This window comes from Cyanistes caeruleus, chromosome 13 (assembly GCF_971803275.1).
Source record: "Cyanistes caeruleus chromosome 13, bCyaCae1.hap1.1, whole genome shotgun sequence".
NCBI classification, from domain to species: Eukaryota; Metazoa; Chordata; class Aves; order Passeriformes; family Paridae; genus Cyanistes; species Cyanistes caeruleus.
The window spans coordinates 1,679,472-1,706,034 of NC_141713.1; the positions used below are offsets into that span (position 1 = coordinate 1,679,472).

General features: G+C 51.1%; 1 protein-coding gene across 1 annotated transcript in view; it reads right to left on the bottom strand.

The window, feature by feature from the left end:
- SMAD6 (SMAD family member 6) overlaps positions 1–26,563 on the bottom strand; it is a 41,711-nt gene that overhangs the window by 9,386 nt on the left and 5,762 nt on the right. The window lies entirely within an intron of this gene.

The window sequence follows — 26,563 nt, forward strand, 5'->3', positions numbered from 1 at the left end:
TCACTGCACTCCCCAGATGTGACAGGGACTTTGAATGCACATCTGGCCAACCTGGAAATGAAGCAGGATATTCAGAAGTCCCCATTTCCATGTCCCTCCCCCCTGTACCCCCTGTGTCACAGGGCAGCCTCACACTCCACTGGTCATGGAGCTCAGTTACAGCCTCCCTCAACATCTTTCCATTCACTTTTATTCCACTTTTGGACTATCAGACCCATGCTCAGTCATTTTCCTCCCCTCTGCCACAGCACAGATCTGTATTTACGCTGCCCAACACACAGGAGCAGGGAGGCAGGGAGGTCACAGCCATACACAGGTCACTGTGAACAAGGTCCAGATAAAAAGCCCAGCACAAAGAACACACACACTTCCCCAAAATCTATTAACAGTTCACTGGGGAGCCATTAGTTAAAATAATTCCCCTTTAATACCCCTGGAAACAAGCACCAGGGTAAGGAAGGGGTTAAAACTTTCCACAGCAGAAATGGAATTTTTATGGCCCCACAAAAAAAAAAAAAGGGGAAAAAAAAAAAAAGAAATTAATTGTCAATCTGCCCCAGCAAAGCTCACAACCATTTTCTTTAAGCCAATATACTTAAAATACCTCTGCCTTACAAGTTTCAGCTGGAATGCATCACTGTGCCCCCCAGAGCCCCCCTGCCACCAGCACCAACCCCAGCACGGCCCCTTGGGCTGGGGAGAGGCTGAGAGCTGTCCCCAGCACTGGGGGCCCCTCTGGGGACACAAACCAGCCACCTCCTGCCTGGCCAGCCTCACTGGGGCAGGGGTGGCACTCTGAGGGCACCTCGGAGGGGTTGGTGAGCCCCATCCCGACCCCACCGCCTGTATTTAGGGCAACATCCTCAAGCCAGCTGGGAACAGACACAGGAGGCTGGGCTGGAGCTCCTCCATGTGAAAATCCAGCTGAGGACAGGACAGTTCAGTCCCTTCCCAAAGTCCTCCTTGGTCTCTCCAGGGAAGCAGGACAGTGGGTTCCTGAGGGGAGAAGGCAGGTGGGTACAAGCAGCAGGATGGGCAGCCCTGGTTTTCCTCCTGGACATTTTCCTTAAAGCCCAGCATCAACAGAGGATCCTTCCTTGTCCCAGCTTTCACCAAGGAAAGCTTCTCCCTGGTTCACTGAGGCCCCGAAGAGCGGTCAGCAGCCGATGGTCAGCCATGGGACAGCCAGCTGGGCCTCCCCTGGGCTCTCTCCCACTCTGCTTTACTCCACTGAATCAAGGATTCAGCCCAGCTCCTATCCCAGCTATAAAACAAGAATTTTTGATTTTATGTTGTCACTAATGCGGTGTCACTGCCGGCTCCCATCTCCTGCACCCTCCCCAGGCACGTTCCTCGTGCTGGATGTGGCTGTTGGGCAGCCATGGACACCGGCCCAGCTCCTTTATCCCACAAAAACCACGGAAAAACAGCTGAGAAGAGCCTTCCCCACCACCACATCCACCATCCTCCTCTTCCAGCCCTCCCCTCGGAGCAGAGCTCTGCTGCTCCCCGGCCTCCTCTGCCAGCAGATTTAATTTGTTAACCCGGGAGATGATTAACTCCGAGGAACACTTGCGCTGGGTTAATTAATTAAATTAGTTCAAAAAAAAGGGGCTGACGAGCACCAGAGCCCGTGCAAGAGGTGTGTGGAGAGGCCTGGGGGGAAAGGGGGACATTTCCATGGCAGCCCAAGAAACAAAAGCAACACAGGACAAGGAGCCAATGCCAAGAATGAGGATGAAAACAATTTTCTCTGCATAAAAGAAACCACTCTGCAAAATCATCAGCTCATGCTAATTTTTTTTTCTATCCTTCAAAGCAAAACACATGCCATGTTTAGTTCTGCCCGGAAATTTGGAAGTCATCATCAGTTAGCTTATTTTCAAGCTAAACTCAAGGAGTTTGCTTCTAATGGACCTTCCCTGGCCATTAAATCCAAAGTCCAGAACATGAATTTAAGGTATTTTAGCACAATTTTTCCCCCCAGCTCCTCTGTTTTAGAAAGGACTTTTCAGCCAGGGGTGAAAACTGGAAAAACCCAGCTCGGGTATTTTTCACTGACATTTTTATGTGTTCCTTCTGAAAGCCAAAGTTTTCAGAGATTTAGGTGATGTTTTTAAAATGTTTTTTGAGTCCAACAGTCTCCATTAACCTCAGCTTGTCTTGCTCAGAGCTTTCAGGCACAATCCATGGCTTTTGCAGCTCCTGGGCCGTGCAGGTACCTGTGTTACACCTGGCACGTCCGAGGGAACACAACGATGTAAACACAGCTTCAAAGGGAGATCTGAACGTCACCGCCCACCTTGGCTGCCACTTCTGAAAGCATCAGACCTGTCATCAACCACAGCCTGGCTGGGACTTCTTCCCTCTTGGAAACCAGCCCTGGATAAAGCCAAACCCAGCAAAATCCTGGGGTCCTGCTTGGCATCTCCATGAGCATCCACCCCTGTGCCCCAAGCAGCTGGAGAGCGTGGAGTAAAAACGAGCTGGTGAAAAGCACCAGCAAAAAGGGGAAAGGTTGGGGAAGGGAAAATCACAATTTGATTTTCTGTAAAATGGAGTAAAAACAAGCTGGTGAAAAACACCAGCAAAAAGGGAAAAATTGGGGAAGGGAAAATCGCTATTTGATTTTCTGTAAAATCCGGAGGTTGATGAAAATCTTCCGAGCATCGGCTGGTTGGGATTGGCTTTTTCTTCTGCCTGCTCCTGACGAGGCACCAGCTCCACTCACAGGGGAGAAGGTTTGTTCCCAAGTGCCCTCTGCAGAGCAGGGTGAGGGAAGCCAGGACAAAAATGGGGAGAAAAAACCCCTTTTCTTCCGCTTCTACTCGCACATTTTCACGTCCTCCACCCAACCATGTGTGCAATCCCTTTTTTGTTCCCCCAGAGCCTGAAAAACGCCGAGAATCTGGGAGAAATCACCCCATAAATCAGCAGATGGCAGAATTCCCTTCCAGCCACAGCTCTGATGTCCAAGGCTCCTTTCCCCACGCCGCTCCCGCCTGGCCCCGCGCCCGCCGTTCATCAATCCGGGGGCTGCGATCCCAGCCACACCAACCACATCCCAGTGGGATGGGCACGGACTGGGATGGCCAAATGGGATCTCCTGGGCTCTCATCCACCTTTGGAGGCCGTTCTGGCTTGGCAGAGCAGCTGTAGGTGCTGTCGGAACCCCCTCGGGGAGCGGGATAATCCACCCAGCAGCCGGAGCCGGAGCATCCCGCGGCGGGGCCGAGGCTCTGGGAAATGGGATAAATATAAATAATCATAGTTTTCTCTCCCAGAGAAGTTTCGGCTGAGCGCTTCAAAGCCTTTTAAAAGCAGAAACTAATTAGTAGGTCCCTCAGAAGAGAAACAGGAATAACACCCCTTCCCGCCTCCATCGCGCCGCTCGGGAAGAGCACGTTGGGCGCTGGAGCCGAGCCTGGGAATCTCCTCAGCGGAGGGGGACGGGCCAGAGGCTCTGGCTGCACCAAACCAAACCCTGCTGGTTCACACCAGCACTACCCCCGAGTCATTAACGCTGGAGAGACCTCCCAGGAAGGGGTTTCTGCCAGGGTGGAGGGGGCACTGGGGTGCTGGAGCTGGTTTTGAAGCCAGAGGCCGAGCTGGTGAGGATGTCATGGAGGGGCTGCAGAGATGCTGCTTGAGCCTCCTCATTTTCCAGGCTTCTTAACAACATCAGGGTGTCCCTGGCAGAACTGACCCAGCGCTGGCTGCTTTTTATATCCAGCTGTTGGATAATCCGTGGGCACTGAGCTCCTCCAAAGCAGGAAAGCTGTCCTGCAAAGGCCAGGCAGCTCATCACCACCTCCTTGCACAGCCCAACCCCAAATTTACAGCTCAGCTCCCTCCAGGAACAACCCAAAGGTACCATTTCCAGAGGGGAATGCTCAGCTTCCCCTTCACGAGGCTTCCTTCAGAAAATCCTCTTCCCAAAACACCAGGAAAACGGGAACTTTGGGCTTCAGAGCTCACACAGCACACAGGACCCTGAGCAGGCTCGTGGCTGCAGCAGTTTTTAGTTTCCTAGCCAGAAAGGAGTGGAGCTGCCTCCCTGGGAGGAAAAGCAAAGCAACACCAAACAAAACACCACCATCAGTGTTTGGAGAGCCATCCCCTCTGGAGCAAGAGCCTCTCCCTGCTCTCCCTGCTCCATGGGATTTACTCCTGGCAGCAAGCTGATGGCTTCCAGGGCTGATGTGAGGAGCAGCAAATCCCTGATTTCTCAGCAGCCACAGCAGCACCTTCGAGGGGACAGAGCATCTGTCGGTTCCATGCCAGCACCACTGCGAGTACCAGGGACTGAGAAAGCTTCAGGAAACCATCTCTGACCTGGAAAACGACCTGTGACAGTGGAGGGGGCCACAAGCAGCAGCCCAACAAATATTTTTCTCCATAATCTGGGAATGAGCTGCTTTGCTCCTCCTTGGTCGTGCCTGACACGAGACCTCAGCTTGGGAACTCCGGTTTTCAACCCAGCCCTGTGCCAGAGGGTTCATCCCAGACCCCAGACAGGCTGTGAGTCCTCTATTCCAACCCAATCCTCTCTCCAAAAGGGCTCCAGCTGAAATCTCACCTCATCTGATAATTCTCCCCCAGCCACCCCAAAAAAAGGCGCTTTTTTCCAGCACGGTATCAATGCCCTCACATATATGGGAAGCAGACAGGGGCTGAGAGTGGAATGGGAATTCAGGCTTTGTTCTCCCTGGCCAGAGCCCAAGATCCTGCTCCTGATAAAGCTCTCCCGAGCCTCTCTGTCTGCGCAGGCACCTCGAGAGCGGAGCCACGGCTCCGGGGCTGCCACCGCGTGTCACAACGCCCACGGCTCCTGCAAGTCCTCGCTCGTGGCGGATTTGCCGGAGTTTTACAGGGAATTAAAGGATTTTGGGTGGCCTGTGCAAGGAAACAAATCCCTGCGGTGTGCTGGCCAACCTGGTCATGCTGAAAGGCTAAAGCTGTGCGGGGAGCTCAGGGGATCCTGTGTGAGGAGAGGGATCGGGGTGAGCAGCCCTGGGAAGGGCCTGGAGCAGGAATCCCGCCAGGGAGAGGTGGAAAGGAGCACAGGGATGGCTCCTACAAGGTGCCCAGGGCTGTGTGGGCACCCACACACGCCAGATTTTCCGATAGCTGCTCCGTGTAGTGGTGTGTAAACATCTGCTGGGGCCGGCCCGGCCCTCGCTCCACTCGCGACCGCTCGTGGCCAGCACCCACGGGCTCTTACTCCCACTTCAAGCAAAGACTAAACAATGACTTCAGCAACTCGGAAGCCCCAGGGCTGGTCCCTCACATCCACAGTGGAGGCAGCGAGGATGCCGTGCTGGCACCTCCTGCAAAGCAGGAGGATCTGCCCCTGAGCCATTCGTGTGCCAAGAAGGGGCCCTTCCTCTGGAAAACCCACAAATCAGAAAATGCACAGAGCACCCATTTCTGCTAAACCTGGGACAAGATCATCCCCCAAGATCAAACACATCTTAGAACTGTAGAATTGTTACAGCTGTAACTCTAAAATCATTGACTCCAGCTGTCACATTTTGATACTCCCTGGAACGGTGCTGTAAAACCTATTAAAGTGCAGATAAACAGCAAGAAAATGGGTGTGGGAAGGGGTGGGGGATGAAAATCAATGTATTTGCATGAAACCCACGACACTGAAGAGCATTCCTGCAGCCCAGAGAGGCAGCAGCACAGGTCTCCAGCCTTCAGTGTCATCTCCGAGACCAAATTCCTCACGCTGTACTTGCCCGTGGAGACTGGAGGTGACTCACACCAATTACCCTCCCTGGCCAAGAAGGACTTGTTTTCATTTCTACAAACCACAGGTTCTTTTTTTTTTTTTTTTTTTTAAAAAAAAGAGGGGGGGGAAATAGGAAAATGCCAAAATACACAGAGAACTCCATGGAATACATCCGGCCCTGCTGCACTAATATGAATCCCAGACAGCTCCAGCTTCGCTTGGGATATTCTAGGAGAAAAGGATTAATGAGTTATCACAGAATGGTTTGGGTTGGAAGGGACCTTTAAGCTCATCCCATTTCACCCCTGCCACGGCAGGGACACCTCCCACCATCCCAGGCTGCTCCAAGCCCTGTCCAACCTGACCTTGGGCGCTTGCAGGGATCCAGGGGCAGCCACAGCTGGGAAATCCGTGCCAGGGCCTCCCCACCCTCAAGAATTTCTCCCCAAGATCCCATCTTGGGCAGTGGGAAGCAATTGCCTGTGTCCTGTCCCTCCCTGCTGTGAGTTACAGCTTGGACACAGCCAGTGGAACAAGTTCTCATCTTTCTTGGGAGTTGAATTTTCGAGGTAAAAAAATAACATTTTCAGGATTGGTCTGTGTGGCTGCAGCTCCTGCACGAGCTGTTTTGGGGCTGAAAGCAAAGGCTGAACTCAGAAACTGCAAAAGCAGCACCAAATAAATGACCTTGCCATGGAGAGGGAAAGGGGAAGGAGAGGAAGGGGAGCAGGTCGGGCTCTCTGTACATCAAGGCCAGGGAGATTAAGGGAGCACGTGAAGGCATCCTCAGGGATAATGAGTTCAACACTGCAGGAGAAATATCAGATTCCTCCCCTCCCTCCAGGGAAATCTATTCTAAAAAATAAAGTAAGGAGAACTGGGGGAAACACCAGGCATCACACATTAAAAAGGCAGCTTGTCACCAGCCTAAACCAGACCCACTTTTTTTTTTTCCCCCTCATTCCATATATATCACACATATAAAGAATCCATATGGATGTAGAGAATCCCTCTGCAAAACCCCTGAAGAATAACTGGGGTGTAAAACCAGGGTCAGGTACTTTTCCAGAAATACACTCACAAAAGCTCCAATGAGCAACACAAATTCCTGCTTTGGGTAATTTTTGTCCATTATTGCAGCATTTCACACGTTTTCTGGTGGGGCTGTGGATGATGTGGAAGCCTCATCGTTCAACCCCACTCTTACACGGTACAAACAGATATTGGTGTTATAAACTCTACAGAGCTCTGCTCTAGAAATCTTTAAATTGTTAAAAATAGGAAAGAAACTGCACAGTTCACATATTTTATAAAGCTGGGTTAAATCAACATCTGCAAAAAATATCCCCGTTAAACGAAATAGCAGGATTTCATTAAGTAAATTGCAAGTTGGCAAAAATTCTGAAAGAAAGGGAAAAAGCCACAGCCAGGCCTGTAATTTAAACCTTATTTTAACTGTGACAGCATGGCTGTGAGAGGCTGCATTTCCAAAGGAAAAAAAGAAAATGAAGTTTAAAAAAAGTACCTGTTCCCCTTGTACCTCACCTCGGTGTCTGCAGTTGTTACTCAAAGGAGTTTTTCCACAGGGAGATGAAGAGGGAGCAGGACACGTTCCCACCTCTGCCATCCTCTGTGTCACATCTACCAACCCTGGAAAATTCTGGCTATTCCACCACAGGAGCACCTGGATGCTGGTGGGTGAGGGTGTCCATAAATAAATCCCCCAGAGCCCAGAGGGCTCAGGGACACCCCAGCGAGGCTGCAGCCCCCATTCCACCCCTTTCCCTGGAAAATCAGCAGCTGAAATCCGGGATGAGACTGAGCATCAGCTCCGTGTGGCTGACACTTCATCACTTGGTGTGTTTTAAACACATCCTGCTCCCCTGCAGCCACCCCATCCCCTCTGTGGGTGCCATGGAACTGGGTTCCTGCCTTGTGCATCCCAAAGAAATCCCTGAAGGTGCAGGATGTGTGCAGTGCTGCCCTGGGGAGCCCCTCTGGGAAGCTTTAGGCGGTTTTAGGGTGTTTTTTCCCAAAAGGAAGGGGCAGTTTTGGGGCAGAGCTGAGCCCTGGGGCAGGCAGGGAGTTTCCAGGCGCTTTTCCCAAGCCTCTGAGAGCTTTCCCTGCCCGGGGTGACTCAGGCAGGCTGGGCTGGGCTGCGTGGGGAAGCCGAGCTCTTCCCACAGCCCCGGCCAAGGGCCCTGCAGGAGCCATCCCTGCGGGAGCAGGGACAGGGATGGACACCCCGAGGGCACCGCTCCGGGGCCACCTCCTCCCACGACAACACCCAGCCCTCAGAACCTGAGCTCCACAACTGCAGGAACTCCAATTTCCCACCCAAAAGCTCTGCCTGTCCCAGGGGAATCACCTGGAAGCAGCACTCTGGGATCAGTAAAACCCCCCCCATCTGGCACATACTGCATCTGTTTGCTTTGAGAAGAATTGCAAAACCTCAAAACAAAACGTGAAAAGAGCAGCTCTGATCTGCAAACTTGGAGCTGAAGAGGAGCCCTCTCACAAAAAGGCCAATTATTTGCTTACAAGGTTTTGGCTTCGCTGTTTTTCCTGGCACTTACGCCCCAGGAGTTATTTTGAAGGGCTGTTTGCTTCAGGAGGAGCCGAGCAAACAGCGATCCCATTTCCTTTCGGATCTAAACATCCGTTTGCCGTGTGAGCAGGAGGAAAAAACCCAACCCCGAGTGCCTCAGGAAGCAAAGGAAAGGGGAGGTGGGTGCTGGTGGGGAGGGGAGCACAGCACCCACCCCCTGCCATCCAAGGGGGTCCCCACTCCCTGCTGGCCATCCAAGGGCTCTGGGATGCTTCTCCTTGGAGCAGACCAAGCAAAGGAGCAGTGGCTGGACCCTCCCACCTTCCTCAGCACATCCCTGGGGGCTGGACTTGATGCTCTTCACAGGTCCCTTCCCACCCAAACCAGTCCAGGATGGCACTCCTGCAGTGGGATGGAGCAGCTCCTGAGGGGGGAACTCCAGGGAATTTCACAGCCTGGTGCTGGATGAAGCAAGAAATAAAAACTGCACGGGCCCCTCGCAGTTCCCTGGAGATGCAGCATTGCTGGAGCCTTGCAAAAGGAAATTTGGGAGCAGAAGAAAGGTGGTGCTGCTGGGGGAACAGCAAGGCAAAGAAGGTCATGGAGATGCTGGAGCAATTCCAGGAGGCCACGGAGATGCTCCAAGGGAGCCCCCTCTGCTCTGGAGCCGGGCTGGGAGAGCTGGGAATGTTCCCCTGGAGAAGGGAAGGATCCAGGGAGAGCTGGGAATGTTCCCCTGGAGAAGGGAAGGATCCAGGGAGAGCTCAGAGCCCCTTGCAGGGCCTGAAGGGGCTCCAAGAGAGCTGGAGAGGGATTTGGGATAAGGGATGGAGGGACAGGACACAGGGAATGGCTCCCAGTGCCAGAGGGCAGGGAAAAGCGGGATACTGAGGAGGAATCCTCCCTGCCACGCTTTCCACCCTTCAGTGAGCAAAGGGCCAGCTCACCGGCGTGTTCCTAAATTTCCTGACTTTTGAGGATACAAGCCAGGTCATTAACATTATTTATAGGTTCCTGTGTATGAGTTTCCATTTGTTTGCCTGCTTAAAAACCAGTTAGGTGGAAAAAAAAAAAGCAATTCCTGGAGGTCAGTTAAAAACCCCCTCATGTCCGTGGGTCTGATGGACCCAAAGGATCAGCAGCTCCTTTCGAGGCATAACTGTTTCCTTAAATGCTTATTGTGTAAATATTTAAGCTACTTTATAAAACTTTTACAATGTACTTAGGAAGCATAAATCTCCCCAGCGGAGCACGGCAGGCCCCGGCAGCGCACGCTCAGGCGGCTCTGGGAACACAAACAGGGACATTTCCAATGCTAATGCTGCACCCAAGGGGCCCTGAGGTCACAATCTCAGGAAAATCATTGCTAATCCCCTCGGCTCACCCCAAAAGGGAGCGTGGTTACGTGCTCTGAGTCATTGCTGCGGGGTGACTTCGGTGGGGCTGCTCCTGAAAACAATCAGGTATTGATGGTTAGTGGGTGGTGGTGTGCATGGGGCCCTGAGGTTTTTCCTCTTCAAAGCACAGCTCTTACACTCAGATTATGTAATTCAAAAACAATCCATTGATGCTCATCCGTTTTCAGAATGAAATGTTGTTGTTTTTTTTTTTTTTTTAAGTCAAGTCCAACTGGTCAGAGCCCAATCCTGCATCCCTCAGCAGTCCAGACTGCAACCAAACCAGAGCCACCCACCCATCCCAGCCTCTCTCCTGCTGCTTTTTGGGGAGAGGAACTTCCCAGAGGTGAAAATTCCCTGACTGACACATCTGTATCCAGGCTGGTTTCCTTGGACACAAGCTCCAATTCTTCAAATAAATGAGACCTTATTTAACCCAGAAAATAACAATTTCCCTAAAACAGCTTCTCTGCTGTAATTCAGGTGTGTTTGAGGCAACAGCAACAAACACAATCAGGGAAGAACTGGAAGTTTATTCCCTCTGCAAAGCACAGCTTGCTGTTGTATATGATGAAGTACATAGAAAGTCTGGAAAAAAACTTGGAAGGGAGTTCAAACGCTGATGTTTTAAAGATGAAAGCGTGTCCTTCGATTAAATGTTTAAATAAAAGTTTTCTGGTACTAAATCATTTAAACATTTCCACATTCCTCACATTTCTAGAAGCGCCCTTGGCTTTTATTTATTGTCATAACCCAGTGCCCTCAGCAAGCCACCAGGGCCACTTGAGGCAACCTGTTTTCCAAAGGGAAAGTTCTTTCAGGATGGTAAAAAATCAGGAAGAACAGAGGAGCCTGAGTCTTATTCTCCACCCCCCATTTATTCTCCAACCCCCATCATATTTTCCTCTTTTTTTACAAACAAATCTCCCATGCTGCACACGAGCACAGCCAGCTTCTGCTCCAAATATTGACCAGAAATTCAAAGTAACTCCACTGACTTCACTGGTTGTATTTAGACAGCTGAAAATCAACAGAAATTGGCCTGGGTGTTCAAATTATCTTTTTTAGCAGCTCTTGGGCTGTTCCCAGGGTGCTGTCAGTGACAAAGTCAGAATTGCTCATGGGGACACAAAGCATGGCAGTGCCTCAAACAGCCCCAAGAAGAGGAAAACCTGAAGTCCTTGAGCTTTTTGAGAAGGTACAACTCATGCAACCAGCAAGCCCAGCGATGCAAGAAGCTCTGACCTGGCCTCTCCCAGCTCTGTCACAAAGCTTCGAGGAACTGCAGAGAGATCCAGGATAAATGGGGATAAACCTGCCATCAGTCAATTAAGAGTGGAAATGCTGGAGAAGTTTTTACTGCAGGACAATGCAGCAGTAGCAGAGGAACGAAAATGTGAATTTCTCCCAAGGCAGAGCTCGATAAACACAAGGTGGTTTCCAAAGCCAGAAGATAACTGGGCTCGGTCACCCAGCGCGCCGTTGCCGACCCTGATGTCCTTATTTCCTTGTAAATCCATCATTAAGGAACAAAAACAACAGCCCAGGCTGGAGGGGACATTGATGAGTCCCAATTCCTGCTCGCTGCTCCGGGATCCCTGATGGTTCCATCCCTGCTGCTCTCCACTGAACCTCTCCCCAGGAGCTCCCAGGGCTGTTTGCTTAACACGGCCCAGGATAAAACTCCCTATTTATTTTGGCACCGTTCGCTCTCAAGGCCCTAAAACCCAAATAAAGTCCCTTCCCCTCTGTGTGCATCCCCAGCTATTGACACTGCTCGGGACCCATTTGCAAATCCAAACAAACGCGCGTTGTGTAATGGGGCTGGAAAAACAATCAGGAAGGGGCTGGGGGTGTGCTCGCAGGTTCCTGCGGGGAGGAAGGGCTGCAAGGGCCGGCAGCACGGGCCAAGATTACAAGAAATTCAACTTTTACTCTGATAACAACAGGGGCTATTTTCTGCCCATGACATCACGCTCCCAACCCGCCACGAAGCGGCGGAGATGGTGCTGGTGGAAGTCACGGAGGACTTTGCTGGTTGTTCCAGTGGCCAACATCCTACACTTCCCTCTTTGAAAAACAGACTGGTTTTTTTTCCCCCCTTTTCAAGTGCCTCACAACCACCCAAATCCTCTATATCTCTGCTGGCTCAGGATAAATCCCAGCATCCCAAATCCATGGGAACAAGCTCAGAGCCTCCCACCTGCACTCCCCCACTAGGGAATGATGGGGGCACAACTTATCTGCACTGGTTTAGCCTTGTTCTGTAGAGAGAAGATAAATTGTGCCCTTCAGCTGTCTCTCTCTCCCTGCTGGCTGTAGTTAAATATCTAAAAAAACCATCTCAGACATGGACATCTGTATTAATCTGAGATTAAGTGCAGGAATTGCTACCCAAACACCATCAAAATGGTCCAAAACATTGTTAGGTCTTTAATCACGTGCAAAAGCAACACCTCACGAAGGGCATTCAAATCTTAAGGGTTATGTGTCACTGCCTGGATGACTGTGGATAGGAAATGGAGCTGGAAATGGATTGTGAGAATAAATACATTGCTGTATTCTACCTGCAGACACAGAATTCACGTGTGAATGGTGCCATTAAGCCACACCTAGATAACTGAAGGATGTTGGGGCTGGAAAAGCACACTGCTGTGGTGTGCAGAACAGGGTGAAGTTAAAACTCTTGCTCATGAGCCCATTATTTCAGAATGAAAGGTTAAAACCAAGACCTGCCACAAACTTCTCCTGCAGTTTGAAGGACTCTGGGATGGCCCAACCCAGAGCCCCATCCCAGCCACCACAGGGGCTCTGCCCAGCACAAAAAGGGTCTCCTTTCAGTGCAATGGAGAAGGCAGAGCAACAACTCTATTTTAGCCCTGTTGCTATGAAATGTCTACAAAAATAAGCCCTGCTCGTGCCCTCCCTTAGGCACATCCCTGTCCCAGCCAGAGCCAAACTCACCTGGTTTCAGGTTTCCTGACAAACCCCGAAACATAAATACATCCCTAATTCTGCTGGGGAAGCTGAGCCAAGTTTCTGGCAGGGCTGTGCTTGGGATTGAAGCAAGGGGGGGAAAAAGCCACAGCGGTTTAGACCCAAAACCAAGGCTCCCCCCTCTCCAACTTGGCAGCTCCCACTGGTTTTTATTTTGACTGAAAACTCAGGGCTCCAACACCCTGCTTGGGGAAGTGGGACTTTCAGAGCCCTGCAGGACACCCAGCTCCCTGCCTGACACTGGGCATATCTTGATGGAAATGTGCTGCAGCTCTCCAGTGCAGTGATGAGGAAATCCCAGCTTTCAATGCAGCAGAAACCCCAAAACACGGGAGGCTGTTCCTAAACCCTCCCTGCAGATCCATGCCCAGAGCCCGGCACTTGGAGGGCTGCACACACAAATATAGCTGCAGGCATCTTTCCGAGGGCTGCAGAGGAGAGTTTAAAATCAGGATGTTTGGCTGAGCTGCTCTTCCCTCAAATAAACACCCACGACCTCGCTCAAACGGAGAGGCACCGCTCTGGGAGCCCTGGAGTGGCTGCATTTCCAAACAGCCAGCCTTGATTTCCCTCCCCTGGCTCTGGGAGTGCCACCAGGCTGGGTGGCACCTGGGGAGGGGAGCGATGGTCACAGCTCTCCAAGGGCCACGCTGGAATTCTGGCACGTGTAGGGAAGAGTTTTCTCATCCCCCCTTTCCCACTGAGCTGCTGGGTTGAGTTAGTCAGAAAAACCCTGTTTTGGAAGCTCTGAAATGCTGAATTGGTGAGAATTTCTTTCTGCATCAGAGCTCAGGGAATGAATCCAAGGTACCCAAGCTGATGCTCCCAGTCTGGGAGTGGATCTGCATTCAACATTCCCTGTTGCCTTTTGGAGACCACCAACCCTCCAGAGTGTACATCTGCACCACTCCCAGCAGGAGCCCTGGGCTCATCCCTGTGCCACCACTAAATCCAGGATAAAGACACAGCACACTTTGGAAAAACATCTCTGCTGCCTGCTCTTCATACACCCTACACACTACTTGAGTTTATCCACGTGACACAAGCACTAGGCACAACTTTAAAGGAGAAATAAGGAATAAAAGCTCTGAGATAAGCCTGTGCTGTTTCCCTCAGGTGGCTGCACTCACCCAGGCACTGGAGAAATGTTAAATAAACCAACTTGTGCTCACCCTCACCACTCTCCTGGGGCACTGAAGGCTGGATGTGAGTGGTTTGGTCCTTACTGCAGCTGGCTCGTGGGAGCTGGTATTGCCAGAACCACTTTCATTCACTTGCCTGTCTTGGAATCATCCCCTGAATCCCTGAAACCTTCCTGGGTGTTTGAACACGACTCCAAATCCCAGTGGATGCTTCCTGTGCTCAGCACACACCGAACACTCGGCCCCAGGGATGTGCACCAAGGCATCCTGACCCACAGAGGAGCTAGAGAAACAAATAAAGCCGTGTTTTAACAACCTCTAAGCCAAGCCAGGCCGTGCTGGGATGGCTGGAGGTGGCTGGGATGGGGTGGGGAGCCGGGACTCCGCGTGGCACATCCCGAATCCGAGCGGCTCCCTGTGCCCCACCCCACGGGCACACCGGCGATGCTCCGAGGTGGGACAGCTCCAAAGCCAGCCCCAAATGCCAGGGGTACAGACAGCACTGAGAGAGGACAGAGCCAGGAGGAAAAGCGTTCTGGAGGCTGGGGGAGAGCCAGGCAGCCACGACCCGCACGGTGCCAGCTTCGCCCTGGCCCGGCCCCGCCGCAGGGGAAGCGGCTTTGGGAGGCAGCTGGTTCTCATTGAGAGCCTCTGCAGCCTGCAGGGAAGGGCAGAGCGAGGAGGAGGAGGGGCCAGAGGATGGGGATTAAAATAATATTGTGTCGAAATCTCAATGAGAGGGAGAAAAGGGGGAAGAGGAGAGAAAGGAGCGCTTTCCTTCCCAGCCCCAGGCTGATCCGGGATTATCTGCTGGCTCTCAGCAAAGTTCTGGTGCTGCATGGTTTGTCCTCGTCTCAACCTGGACTGATCCTGTTGCACACAGCCAGCCTGGGCAGCTCCTGCCCTCTGGCACACATGGACAATGCTCCCAAAACCCTTCCCCAGCCCTGTCTGGCACTGAGAGCCCCTCTCTGGGGCAGCCCAGGGCTCTGGGAGCTGACAGCCCTTCAGCCCTTCCATTAGCACCTTTTCTTTGATGGGTTTTTCCCCCGTTTCTAAAGGCATAGATTCCAAATCCTGCTGGGATGTGCATGGATACACCAGGCTGGAGAGGAAAGGGCTCCTGCCCCACTCCAACAAAACCTGTGTGGTGACAGACCTGATCTAAACCTGCCAAACTCCAGGATGTGAGACAGGTTCTCCCATTTTCCATTCTGAGATTCTATTTCTTTGGGGAAAAAAAAATAGATTTCAAGACAAGAATCAGCAAAATTCACAATATTATTTTTACTGTTCACTTTTTTTGAGTACCAGCCACAATCCAACTGAACCTCTTGTGTTTGGCTTCTCACTGTCAAGATCCCAGCTGAATTTTTTGGGACCAGCCATCCCTAATTCTCCAAATTCACACAGCTTTCCTCTCCCCCAGTGGAGAGGACCATTCCTGGCGCTGTACCAATGACACACACCAGCACATGCAGCTCCAGCACCCGTTTCCTACAGGAATAAGCCCTGGGCATCCAGTTTCCTTCAAGGCTTTGAAAAGCCACGCTCAGCTTTTCCTTCCTGCAGGTTTAACATGAGCTGACACTTCCCAGCGAGGCAGCGGCGGAGCTCGGGGGACTGCGGAGCTCAGCACATAAAACACCCAGAGCTGCAGCCTTTGAAGCACAGCCCTTCAAAGACAGGCACATACCAAATCTACTGAGGTTTTCTACACAAACAAATTCAGCATGGCAAGAGCAAAACTAATTTGCAAAGATCTTTTAATGTTGGGAGTCTCAAATGACCGACCCTTTCAAGCACAGCTGAATTCAATCCGGCTCTGAAGGTCTGTACTGGCGATTCAACATGGAAAAGACATGGATATTTCAAAATATGTGGCTGTAATTACTGGGAATAAAGAATGACTCCAATTTTCTTGTTCCAGTGATGAAGAAGCTGCCCAGTGTGCTCCTAGTCTGTAACCTGTGAAGTGTGAGTGACTTTTTTTTTTAAAAAAACTTTATTCTGCTGACATTTCCCTTCCATTCAAATAACTCAGCAATGGGGGAAGAGCAGCTCCCTGTACTCACAGGATCTTTACCTTTGCACTCTCCCAGGAATTCCCTTGTTCTGCTGGGGCTGGAAGGCTCCTCAGTCACACACATCCCTTTGTGCAAGCACTGCAACAGGCCCGGTGCAAATGCAAGAGTCAAATGAAATTTAAATTGTGGCATTTAAAGATGAGCCAAAGCAGAAATGGGCCCGTTCTGGGGTCTGCTCCTCCACAGCAGCCAGCACCTGGCTCAGGGTGGCTGGGATGGCCCCACCAGAGACAGGAGCAATCCCAGGTTAAGGTTTGAAAAGCCCTCTAAGATCAGCAGCTCCAACCATTCCACTTGTCCCCAGGTGCCACATCCCCATGGCTTTTAAATCCCCCCAGGCACGGTGGTGACAGCACAACTGCCCTGGGCTGGACAGCCCTTCAGGGGAAGGCATTTTCCTGAATATCCATCCTAAACCTCTGCTGGGACAACACCCAACGCTCCCTGCAGCACCCCTGACCTGGCACAGCCACACTGACCCTGCTTTTCCCCTGGCATCAGATCCAGGAACAGATCCAAGGTGCCACGGATGCGACTCCCATCCCGTGACCTCACCTGCAAACCCACGGGGACCCACCTGAGATGGAGCACAGAGCCCCCAGCCAGGGCTTGCAAACTCCAGAGCTGCCACCCAGCTCAGGCCCCAGCCATAAAACCAGCTCCACAACAGTGTTATTTATTTTTCTGGAGTCACAAATGATTTCCAGCAGCAGGAGGGTGAGGGATGCGGCGCTGGACCCGGCACCCGGCCAGTCTCATAAATGGTTGGCAGCCAGCAGAGCACCAAACCCATTTCTATTGAAATGAGCTTGTTACTACTAATTTTTACTGGCTTCCTGGTCGATTCATAAAGTTTTGTTGGGTTTTTTTTTGTGTTCTGTTGGGTTTTTTTTTTTTTTGCAGATCTCAGAAAGCAACTCCACGACACTTGAGGAAATCTGGGGCTTGTCTTTGCCCCCAAGGACAGCTCTGCACCCAGCCCAGGCACCCACAGCCTTGCTGGAAACCGTGTCTGTTTTCAGACCTTCATAAAACCTCAGCAGAAAGGCCAAAATCAAAACCTGCTGGACTCAGTTTTACTGTGATCAGAGCCGTGGCAGAACAGCTCGAGCCCTCGCTGGCAGCTGCAGATCACAATTTATAGGGAGGGATTGGGTCTGAGACATTAAACTGCCCATTTTCACATCTGCTCCTTCTCCCCACAGCTGGATACCCCGAGCTGCTGCACCAGACAAACCCAACCTGATCAAATCTTGGAGCCTGAGCTTTTTATAAGCACCAGGGACTGTTTGCTGTGAGACTTGGCAAAGCTCTGCTTACAATGAGGGGATGGATCACAGAATCCTGGAATGGTTTGGGTTGGAAAAGACCTTTAGGATGATCCTGTTCCACCTCCTTCCATGGGCAGGGACATCTCCCACCAGACCAGGTTCCTCCATCCAACTGGGCCTTAAACACTCCCAGGTGTGTTTGGAAGGTGTTGGTTTGGGTTATGTCACGACTTCTCTGGATTTTCAGAATGCTGGAAAATAACTTCATATAGCTCATTTTTATCTACAGCTCGCTCTAAGACTCAAAGAGCAACAAATACAAAAAAGAAAGAGGAAAAAAAATCAGGGCACAATGACTGTGTCTGGCACAGAGCTGAGGGGAAGATGCAGCAGCGCTTCCAAAGGAGCACCATTTATTCAGGAATAAGGGGAAACAGAACCACAGCAGTTCCCAGCCACCACAGCCTGTGTTTGCCTTCCCTGTGCAGGACAGGGATGCTCCCAGACCCCACAGCCTCACGCAGGGGGGGATGAATCAAGTGCCTCATTCTTCCCCGTGGACAAACTTGGCTTTTCCCGGCGCGGGATCGCACAAACGGAGCCTTGTGCGAGCGCCACGCTCAGCAACAGGAACAGGCCGGGCTTTGGGGCAGCCAGGAGGGGAAAAGAAAGGGAGGGAAGAAAAGGGATGTGCCCTGCACAGCACGTCCAGCCTCAGCAGGCAGGTGGGATAAACCCAGAGACAGCACAGAAACACAACGGGTTGGGTTGGAAGGGGCTGAAAGCTCATCCCATCCCTCCTTCCACGAGACCTGGCTGCTCCAAGCCCCATCCAGCACTTCCAGGGATGGGTCAGACACAGTTTCTCTGGGCAGCCTGTGCCAGGCCCTCACCCAGCACTGCAGGTTCCTCTTGTCCCTGATTAAACAGACAACAGCACTTTGCATCACTGTGTGTGAAAGCACAAAGCAGCTGGCACTTTCTTTTTTTTTTTTTATTATTTTTTTAAGTCCTTAACATTCTTTGGCTTCTCTCATGGAAAAATCTCAGCAAATGAAACCTTAATAAATGGAAAGAGCTGAAAAATAGCCTTTCTGCTGGCGGGTTCTGCTCATGGAATACGCAGATAAAACCAACACAGTTGTGTCTCCCACCCTTCCACGGAACCACCGTGAGAAATCCTGCCTTGAGCATCCCTGGCATCAAGAGCTGCCCCTGCAGCAGCTTGAGGAGTCCCAGCTTGGAGGAACAGGCAGCCTGATCCTTCCCAGCTGCTCCAAGCACTTAGGAGGAGGAACATCTCCAAAGCCATAAAGGAAAGGCGCAGGAAGGGGAGGGCAGCTCTTCCAAGCCAAGCTGCAGTGGGTCCAGCTGAGCATCAGTGTCCAGCTGGGACAGCAAATGTGACACGAGGGCACTTCCATGAATTGCCACTAGGAAGGGAGGGATGGCTCTGCTCCAGCACTTGCTCTGGGAACTGCACTTGGAGCGGGTGGGGGATGCTGCAGGACAGGAGCACGTGGGCTCCTCGAAGCCTCAGCAAAGACCTCCTGCATCCCCCAGGAACACAGAACTGCTGTGAAGGGCAAAACAAACTCTCCACACATCCCTCTCTCCTGCACTGTTGGGAATTTGACTTTTTGGCAGGTTTCATACATGGGCTTTTATAACCTGAAAGGCAAAATGCCGAGGGCAGGGAGCAGCATCCTGGCCTGTGCCTGATCCCTGCCAGACACTGCAGCCCTGTGGAGAGGCAGGAACAGGTTGTATTTGTGAGGGGTTTCAGCTCTGGGCCATCAGAGGCAACTCCTTACACATTTAAAGAATAAAATACGAAAAGAAATAAAGAGAGGGAAGCCTGGGGTGCAGGGCTGATTAAGGAGATGCTGGGGCAGAAGAGCTTTGGGTTTAATTCTGTTTATATCCTCTGATGCTGGTGGGTTTTTTTCCCCACGTATTTTCCCATATCCAAACCCTGGGATGAGGAAGCAGCTTCTCACTGAAGGAGAAGCTTCTCTGGGGCAGGGGTGGTGGGACAGGAGCACAGTGCAGCACTACAGTGGCAGAGCTGTTTGATCCCTGCTCCAGGAGCTGCAAAGGCCATTACCAGCCAGCACCAGCAGCCCTGCAAGAGGTCAGCCAAGACAGGCATTTCCACATGAAATGTTTTTGTTCTTACAGAAAAAACCACACCCAGACAGGAATCCCACAGCCCTCAGCATCCCAAGCCCAGACCCCAGAGCTGGAGATGTTTTCCCCTCAATCTCCATTCTCCCAGCACTCTGCCCCTGGGGTGATGCTTTTTTCCAACTCAACACCCATTTTCTGGGGCTACAGGAACGCTGGAGAAGGACTTCTCACAAGGTGGGGAGGCCCTGGCACAGTTTTCCAGAGAAGCTGTGGCTGCCCCTGCATCCCTGGCAGTGCCCAGGGCCAGGTTGGAGCAGGAGCAGCCCTGGGACAGTGGAAGGTGTCCCTGCCCATGGCAGGGGTTGAACAGGATGAGCTTTAAGCTCCCTCCCAACCCAAACCAGGATTTGATGAATCAACCAAGTGGAAGGCACAGAAAGAGCTGGGACAGGCACCACCCAAACCCAAACCCTCAGGGAGTCCATGTCCCTCCTCCATCAGCAGCCAAGCCCTGGATCCCGCTGCAGGACACGGGGCAGACTGGGAATCACAGAATCACAGCCCCACGTGCCCATCCAGGCTCCTGGAAAGCACAAAGAGCCGAGTCTCCTTTGCCAGTAAAACTGAACCTGTGGTTCCAGGGGCTGGGGACACTTCAAAGCCCGGGCAGCAGCACTGAAGGGATGGACTTTTCAGCTGTAGAGCAGAGAGGCAAACTCCACACAAACAAGCAGTGTTCCAGAAAACCAGGTTTAACCATCAGCAGCTCCCAGCGACAGGGGGGATGTTTTTTCTGAGGGTTTTTTTTTTCCCCTCCTCCTTCCAGTTTGCTTTTTTTTTTTAAAAAAAACTAAAATTTCTTACTAAAAGCCAGGCTGAGCTCCCACACCACACAGCCCTTTTGGGTCTGAGCATCCTCCAGAGGTAAAATGCTGAGTTAGGTCTTGGAGCCCGGGAAAGGAGGTGCCTTTGATGAATAGCAAATCTCCAGACTTCAATCGCTCCGGTGAGCGCCACACATTTAATAAGTTATTTCCGTGGAAAACCTTGGTAACTCAGTTATGAATCAAGCCTATAAACACCTCTCACTCATCAAAGTGCCACAAAAAAATCTATTACTGGGACTGTGAACACAAGCCTCTCTCTACAGGTCCCCTATAAGAAGCCAAAATTCCTCCTTCAAAACATCCACCGTTTTCAAAGGTCATAAATACACTGTGTCCAGTATTCAGCAAATCCCTTTAAAAAGCAAAACACAGGCACAGGGAAAAAGGAAAAGTTCAAACAAAGCCGGATCCATCGGATCCATGCTGGTTAAAGGACACAACCAGAGCTACATCAAAGGAACTTTTACTACCTAGAAAGTCATATCCAACCCCTAATAGGGTGCAAGAATGTAATGTTTAGGCTACAAAGATTAAACTAATTTACTTTTAAGTAACTTGCTTACTTCCTGATGTTTCTTTTTTTAAGAGTGATGCCTAGGTGCTTGGAGAAGTGAGGGATGTGATTACTCTGTGATTCAAGGCCAAACATCATAACTACTCAATGAAACACAGACAAAAACATATTTTATCTGGGTGCTGTACTTTCTCCAAGAACTTCTGGGTTGAAAACATCCAGACTAGCTGTGAAAATCCATGCTGGTTCCAGGTAACAGAGGGAGAAAAGGCAACTCTCTCCTTCTCTGCTGGAATACACAGAACTTCAGTGTTTTGCCTGCAAGGGAAGGAGGTGTGCTCCCCATGCTCCCCAAACACTGAACCTTCACTTCAGGGCATCATCCTGCCCAGCTCCCTCATGGAAAATTCTCCTCTGGAGTTGGGGAGCTGTGTGTACACACAAACAGAGGCATCATCTGCAAAGCAGCTTTAATCTCTGCATCAGGCACGGGGACCAAGTTTGGTCAGACCAATCTTCTTCCACCCCTTGTGCAGCCTGTGCCACCCCAGGCAGATGATCCTGAGGCTCCAGCAGCCACTTTGGAGTTTCTTTCCTTCCTTCTTCTGAACAAGGGCCAACTCCAGCTGCCCAGATTTTTTAGGGACAGCTCTGATTGTCCTCATTTCTGAAGTGTGGCCTGTTGGATGGTTATAGCAACAGCGGGACATTCTCCACCTCCCAGTGCAGGAGACACCTGCCCTCCTGTCAGACTGTTTTTGGAGGCTGCTGCACAGGATGCAAAACCTCAGAGGAACCTTCATGTCCCTCCTCAGGAGCACAAACCACCTCTTCCCACCTCCAGAAAATTCCTCAGCGGTCCCTCAGCCATCATAAAATTCATTTCCCCTCCCCAAGTTCCCAGTGCTGGCTGAGCCCTGCACTACAAGCCCATAACCCAGGGGTATTTTATACAAACAGCTGTCCCTGGCTCTGGAAACACCTCCACAGCTGCACAGCCACTGCCAGAGCTCAGTCCTTCTGCCAGAGCCACACAAGACACGGGTACAGGTGGCACCGTGAAGGTCACTGCCACCAAAGCATGGACACCCACAGCTCTGGGGAAGCCTGCTCAGGTACAGCTCAATGCTCCAGCTCTTGGTTTGGGGCCCAACATGAGTTATCCCACAGGGTTTTTATGGAAAAACAACCACATGGAGGTAACATCTCCTTCCAGTCTTGATCCAGCGTGATTCTCTTCCATTGGCAAGTCATCTGACTTGTTTAAAACTTTTCTTCAATTGCTGTTTGCTTAATGCTCTGAGCAACTTCTTCATCTGCTTACGATTTTCCTAGGTGGAATATTCTCTGCTGGGTTACTCTGAAGCTACAGGATCAGTGATCCCTTCACCTTCTGCTCCAAAGGAACGGCTGAACTGCTCCAGGAGCTGCCACCTGAGCCCCCACTGTGCCAAGCACAGATGGGCTGTGGAAAAACCCACTGCCCTCCAGAAATCCACTGGCTCCAGAGGCTTTATCACCACCCCAGAAAGACACCTTGATAGAAAATAAAGGAGCACACCTGCAGCTCTGTGAAAGGGACAGCACTGAAAGCCCAGGGCTCGGCTCCCAGAGCTTCCCCACCTTTCCCTTTCAGGGATTAATCCATGATTCACCCCTGCAGCTGGAGAAGCTGCCTTTGATGTCAGCCCCAGGCAGGGCCAGAAGCTGCACATGAGGGCAGGTTGTTGCCCTGAAGCTCTCCCATGGGGCTCCAACATCCATGGCCATCCACAGCCATGTGGGAAAAGCCTCCACAGCGAGCACAGAATTCCTCTCTGAAGCACACTGGAAAATAGATGCAGTTTATTTCCCGTTGGCAAACTGAAACTATGGAGGAAAACTGTTTAATATAAAAACATCTGACAAAGCACCTCCAGGATGTATTTTTTTGCATCAAAGAAGTAGCTCTTGGCAACAGGCTCGTTCCTCCGACCAGGAGAGGTTTTAGCCAAACCCTGATTGTTCTAGACTGCACAGGGGAAGACAAGCCAGCAAACCTACAGTTAAATATCAAAGGAAAAAAGAAACCAAAACCATTACTGACCCAAATAAACATCTGTCTGTGATTAAACTGGATGCACAGATATGTTGTGTCTTTTTTTTTATTTTTAAGGATTTCTTTCTGCAGGATTGGGGGGGAAGAAGGGATGAAAAGGCTCCAGGGTGGTGCTGGGTCAGACCCAGCCCCCAGCCCAGAGCTGGAACTGAGACACAGCAAAGCCAGAATCCATCCTCAAATCCCAACATTTCCCCCCAGAAGAAACTGCTGCCCTACTAATGAGAAAAATACCCTTTTTTTTTCTATTAACAGGTAATTCCAGAATCTCTCCCCCAGCCCGGAAAGGGCAATGTTTGCCCAGTTGCCACACACACATCCGCCTGACAGATTTAATGGGCTTTTTTTTTTTTTTTTCCTACTCCTAACACACAGGATCTTCATAAATTTCCTTGTTAGCATAAATCCTGAAGCCTGTTTTTTCTGGGGGGAGAGGAAGGGAGACGTTCACTTTCTCCATTCAGTGGGTTTTAAAATATGCTTCCTCAAGTTCATCCTAAATATTGCTGGAAGCAGAAAAAACCCTCTGGCTCTTGCCTGGAGCCGTGGCAGTGCCTCAGCAGGGCTGAGTCACCAGCTGGGGTGGATGTTCCTCCCTTTGCTGCTACAGGGACCCTGCTCCCCAAATCCAGTGCCCCCAGCACTGCCCTGCAAAAACCTCCCCATCTTCCCAGGCCTTAAAAAAATAAATAAATCAGAAATAATTTAAATAAGCTCCTGCCCATTCAGTTTGTTTCTTCTCTCTGTTAATTCCCAGCTTTCTTTCATCACTATCAGTCACCCAAGCAGAACTCATCCCCCACAAGGAGCCCAGCACCTCCTGGGCATCAGCAGAGCTGCTGGGAATAAACTCAGGCCTGTGCTTCCACTTCCAGGTGGGAAACACCTTCCTGCTGCTTTGGAGCACGGACAGGAATTCATCCCTCATCCCACAAACCACCAACTGAACATTTCTTCTTCAGGATGCACACTTTCAGCTACACACAGGCTCACCAGAGCTGAAACTCTTGGAGAGTTTTAGCACATAGGAAGTGATTTCAAAGTTTAAAAAGAACCAAAAACATCTATTTTTGGAAAAAATAAACCAGCATTTTCCCTGGGGATGGCCAAATCAGCACAGAGAGCTACAGGTGCAAAGTCACTTTTGCTGTCCCACCTGTCCTCCCCTCAGGACCTCCTGAGGTCCAGAATTTGAAGCCACCACTAACAACTTTGGTCAACTCTCATCATGGGGCTTTTTCAACAGGAATGGGCTATTCCATGGGTTTTAAGGAAAGGGCTGGTGAGGGAGAGCCCTGTGGGATTCAGAGGAAGGCAGGCAATCCCAAAGGCCACGGCAGCTGCTCCAGCACGTCCCCAGCACCCCATCCCAGCCCAGCGCTCCACACGCCTGGCAAGTCTAACGGGTACAGCAGCTTCCTGGCATGTGCTGGAGGAGCCAAGTCTGAGGGGAAGGGAAAAAAAAATTACTACAAATGTTCCACCAATTATGAGTCACGAGGCCGAGCTTTTGTTCCTGCCTTGCTGGATTTTGCCCTTTCCCTGGTATTTCCCCAGCTGCGGCTGGGAGCCGCGGTGACGCCAGGACTGGCCACGGCTCCGCCGGCTCCCGGGGGACAGACAGGCTCAGCCCAGGCCAGGGAACCACCTGGGTTTAAAATATCCCTCCCCAAACAGCAGGTTTGCTCCAGCTCTGCTCCCCAGCAGGAATGAATCTAAGGAGGAGAAGATGGAGCCCCTCCTGTGCTCTCATGAGCCTGAATGTGGCGCTGCTCGAGCTCAGGAGGAAATTTCAGCATCGGACACCTCCAAGCGCCTTTTCCCACCAACCCAGATCTTCCCAGGCCATTGCACCTCCCTGGGAAAACAGGAGCATCCCCATTCCAAGGGAAAAGCTGTGGCTGGACACTGATCCTTGGACAAACAGCTTTGTTCCAAGGCCCAAATGCTTTGAGCACGAGATGAAGAGGGCTCTGGGGTATCATCCATGGATCCAGGTCATATCCACCAAACTACCCACAACTTGTGCTTCCAGTTAGCACTGACTGCTCCTCTGAACCTCACAGTGAGCCTGACACTTCTCTGAAGGCTTTCCCTCTTTTTAAGGGCAATACTATAGCCATGAAAGGTTCTACTTCAAAAAGAGCTGTTTTTTGGTTTTTTTTAAAATTTACACATACGACAGAGATCATCTTTTGCCTTCATGCTAAAGCCTCCTGTTTAGAAGTTCATCAAGCAAAGGAGCAAGAGGAGAAGAATGGTTCTCTTTGTTACACAAAATTGAATTTTGTGGTTTTAGTAGGAAAAGCCTTTTGATGATCAAAGCTGGACCAATAAATAGCAGTGGCTTGACGCTAGACCCAAAATGTACTTATTTTTGGAAGACGAGTTAAATGCACACTGAGCTCCCTCGGTACACAAGAGGGGGCAGGGAGGACCATGTGCTTTGTGTATCACTCCCACAGGCCTACACTTCAAGCAGAGCCATTAAATGAGTTGAAACGGAGAATAAACAAACTGAAACGTGGCAGGTAGACTGGAGCCTAAGTGGGTTTTTCCCTTGTACTTCCCTGTGATGACATGTATGGGTTAACTTCAGCAGGGCTCTTATCCTCTTTCAGCAATCCTGAGCACTGGGGAAAAATAAATCACCCAGCCCCAGACTCTTATTAAAAGTTACACCATTGGAAACGGCACAGGGGGAGAGGAGGGATCCGGTTTCAGCACAATCTCGGTCACATGTTATCATTATATTGTTCAAGGAAAAGTTAAAATCTCTCTTCTCTTCCAGCAAACCCACCAGATGTCCCATAAAGACTGAGCCATGAGAGAAACTGAACCATTACATCCTCAGGAATCCCACTTTTCCAACTTGGCTGCTGGAATTAATGCCAATTATCAAGTTACAACAAAAGCCACTGGCACCGGGAGCTTTAGGGATGCACATCCAGCCCTAGGAACGTTTGTTAGGAATCACAAACACATTTATCAGAGCACAAGGCTGAATGATCTGAGTTCTGCCATCAATTGTTCCCTTGCTCTGGACACTTGGCAGCACGAGAAGAGCCCGTGGGCCGGCACACGCCAGACCCGGCACGCGGCAACCACGGCCGGCACCACAGGGGCACCTGGAAGGACCAGGAGGAGGGAAAATTCCCAGAGGGAAATGTGCCACCGTGCCATGATACAGCCCCTGTGCTGTTTGAACACCCTAACTGTGTGTTTTGATTGGCCTAAAAATCCTGAGGAATGCCCAAGTCTCACCAAAGTTCTCACGGAACTGACCGTGAACTCTTGCAGGGAAAGAAAATGAAGAGAAAAGCCACGAGCAAGGGACCAGTACCCCAAATATCCCAAATGTCCCCTCCCTTGACTCTCAGCATCCCCCCAAGCGAGCAGCAGGTTCCATCCACGTGCTCAGCAATCCAGCAATGCAGCTCAGAGGTGCCCAAGCCCCATCCCAGCCGCCAAAGGAGGCACGTGGGGCTCCACCAAAACCCACCTTTGTCTGCCTTCATCCCAGTTCTCAGACCATGAACCAGGCAAAGAAATAAACCTGCTCCTACAGCCAGGCCCCTCCTGTCCCACACAGTGAGCCCCCAGCCCAGGATGAGACAGCGAGGAGGAAGATGTGGAATGATGGAGACAGCGAGGAGGAAGATGTGGAATGATGGAGACAGCGAGGAGGAAGATGTGGAATGATCGCTGCAGCCAGAGCCCCTTGCTGAGCCAAGGAAAGCCCCAGCTCTACCTGC